The following is a 3,371-nucleotide window of genomic DNA, read 5'->3' on the forward strand; positions in this document are numbered from 1 at the left end:
ACCAGTGACCGTTTCTCGAATGAAAAAAGGGCCAATAACGCCTCTGCTGTATACTGGAGCCCACACAGTAACTTTAGGAGAATACAGGGGTTTCGCTTCACATTTCGCTTCACACCAATATGGCTTTTCGGAATCCCAAAATCGCCAGTTCTGCTTATTCACGTATCCATTCAGGTGGAAGTGTGCTTTATCTGTAAACCAGATGCAGCCAACATCAAATCCTTCACTATCAATCATTGTGAGCATCTGATTAGCAAAGGCAACCCTTTATTGCACAGCTCGTACGGGTATGGCCTGGTGCGTTTGGATTTTGAATGAAAACATGTGTAGGCTCTTTCTCAGTATTTTCTGCGTGCTGGAACGCTTCAAACCATTTCAGACGCATTTCTACGGACGGATGACATTGGATTTCGCTGAATAATTCCAGAAACTGTGGCGATGTTTCCAGGCGTAACTGCGGTTTGCTTGCGGCCAACTTGCCCCACTAGATCATCAGTCACGCTGCCTGTTCGTTGAAATTTTGCGAAGAGCGTACGAATGGTTTTCGCATCGGGTCCTTTTGGAACATTAAATCGTGCTTGAAAACTTCGCCTTGTTGCCGTAGGACTCTCTTCTAACCTGTGGTACTCTAGCACCAGAAAAACGCGTTGTTCAATTGAGTACATGGTTTTAATCTCGGGTCCTTTTGGAACATTAAATCGTGCTTGAAAACTTCGCCTTTTTGCCGTAGGACTCTCTTCTAACCTGTGGTACTCTAGCACCAGAAAAACGCGTTGTTCAATGGAGTACATGGTTTTAATCTCTACCTTCGGTACGCTAACCTCCTTTCACGTTTCAATAGTGGAACTGATCGCTCTGGGCTCCGGATCACTATTTATACTAGGCATTACGTATGGCGATTACAGCGCCATCTGTTAGCAGCTTTTGTAACTATTATTTCAAACTGCTGTATAAACTTCTTACAGCTTTCACAATAAATATACCGTTTACTGCATTCCTGTATCGACCTTTGTTTTCGAGATATTTAATTTTGAAATCAGGGAGTCCTTTTCTGGACAGCCTGTATGTATTCATCGTGCGGACTTCCTGCTCTTGTATTTGCCGAGTTTGCGATTAAAATTATTGGATATAAGGTCCGCCTGGTAAGTAAAACTATTCGTGTGATGGACCGATCAGCGAGCCGTACGCGTAGACTTCGTTTGGCTCTCAATAAAAGCTGAGCTGCGTCTTAATCCCTCACGGACGCCTACGTCCTTGTCCCATTATAGCCGGGAGAGAGCCCCAGTACTGTTATTCCCTGAATGAAGAGACACACTACTCCGCTACACTGAAACGTCTGGCTGGACTACTGAAGATAGCTCAGAGACGATTTCAAGCACGATTATCATGTTCAGAAAGGAAGAACAATGGGTAAATACGCTTTTAAGACACAAAGTACTAGTTACTGTATCCAATGATGTAGATATGCTTCGTCTTTATTGTGCATGAAAAGTTAATCTCTGAACTATAACTAGAATTATAGTCTACCTCATGCGTCAAATTCGATAGCTTTACCTGCCCACAACCAATCTGCCACCTTTCATCCGAATCTACGCTCTAGGATACGCTGGAGGACACTATGTCACCTTAAGTAAGGTTTCACATTGACATTCATTGGCTTATCCAGTTCACACAAACTGTCACTTTAAAACGTAATGTTGGCCTTTGGTTACACCGAAGATCAATTTGTCACCTCAACTTATTCTCCAAAAATGAAAATCAAAGCAAAACCAATATTACCAATATTCTATTGTATCTCTGTTTAGACACATAATGACGTAACAAAGCACAAGAGTGTTACATCATGGATCAACCCACCACCAGTATCGGTGGGTCAACCCATTCGACTAGAAAATTAGCTGTGCGAGATTTTTTCTCCGCCAGTGGCAAAAACAACGTCAGCAGAGAATAATATGCTCTCTAATGACACTGGAATCCGATTCCCTTACTGTGTGTTAGGCCACTCAGCATGGCCACTGCTAGATGTCAGCCACGGTTCCGTGAAGTTGGTGTTATACGTTAAATCCTTTGGTCTGGGCTAAAAAACATGTCTCCCAAGCATTTAACTGCAAGGAACAGTGTAGTCAAGAAGACTACGCGGCTCTAATTTAGAACGCAATGCAGTAGCGATTCTGCGAGGCACGCACTTGAAAAGTCCGGAAGTATGTGGTACCAGATGTCTATTCACAGGTCTCGTAATTCCCGTAAATTACGGGTAAGTGGTTTGTGGGCGCGGAGCTGACATCCGATACCGTTCTCGATGCGTTCCACAGGGTAAAATTAGACGAATTCTGTGACCAAAGTATCATAGTAAGTTCACTATGAAGTTGCTCAAACCACGGTAGCAGTATTCGGCCTTGTGGCACGGATAGATATGCTGCTGGAAATGCCATCATCGTTGCCATCAAGGGAGGATGCAGCTGACTGTAACGCTCACATCGTCCATAGCTGCCATGATGCCTTTGATCACTGAGACAGATCGCTTGGAAGCCCAGGTGATTGTGCCCCATATCACAACACTGCCTCTACCGGCCTGCGCCCATAAAGGCACGCTTAACCTTTCTAACAGCTAAAACTTCTTGGAATATTAAAACTGTGTGCCGGACCGAGACTCGAGGTTCGCAGGAGAGCTTCTGTAAAGTTTGGAAGGTAGGAGACGAGGTACTGGCAGAAGTAAAGCTGTGAGGATGGGGCGTGAGTCGTGCTTGGGTAGCTCAGATGGTAGAACACTTACCCGCGAAAGGCAAAGGTCCCGAGTTCGAGTCTCGGTCCGGCACACAGTTTTAATCTGCCAGGAAGTTTCGTATCAGCGCACACTCCGTTGCAGAGTGAAAATCTCATTCTGTTTCTAACAGTTGTTCACCTGGATGACGGCGTATCCAGACACGACCATCGACGTGGCATAAAAGGAAGAGTGACTCATCCGACAATGTGACCAGTTGCCATTGATCCACAGTGAGCACGTGCAAACTTCAGTCATTAGTAACGATAGCGTTGTGTCAACACGTGAACACAGGAGTCCTCTGCTGCAGAGACCCACTTTCAGCAATGTACGCTAAACGCCGTGCACCTGAAAGCTTGAGCCTGCACCAGCAACGTACTCTGTAGTCTGCCACGGATCGCCTCCTAATCTTGCTGCACACCTTCACAAAGTGAGTAAGTCTCCTGTCGCTACGTATTGTGATGAAACGTGGACGACCAGTACCTTTTAGCCCACTCGTCGTTTCAGCTCTCTTCAACCACAGGCGACAAGCTTCGTCGTTTCCATTATGCCCCTACGGTCGCAGGTTCGAATCCTGCCTCGGGCATGGATGTGTGTGATGTCCTTAGGT

Source organism: Schistocerca serialis, chromosome 3, assembly GCF_023864345.2.
Source record: "Schistocerca serialis cubense isolate TAMUIC-IGC-003099 chromosome 3, iqSchSeri2.2, whole genome shotgun sequence".
Taxonomy (NCBI): Eukaryota; Metazoa; Arthropoda; class Insecta; order Orthoptera; family Acrididae; genus Schistocerca; species Schistocerca serialis.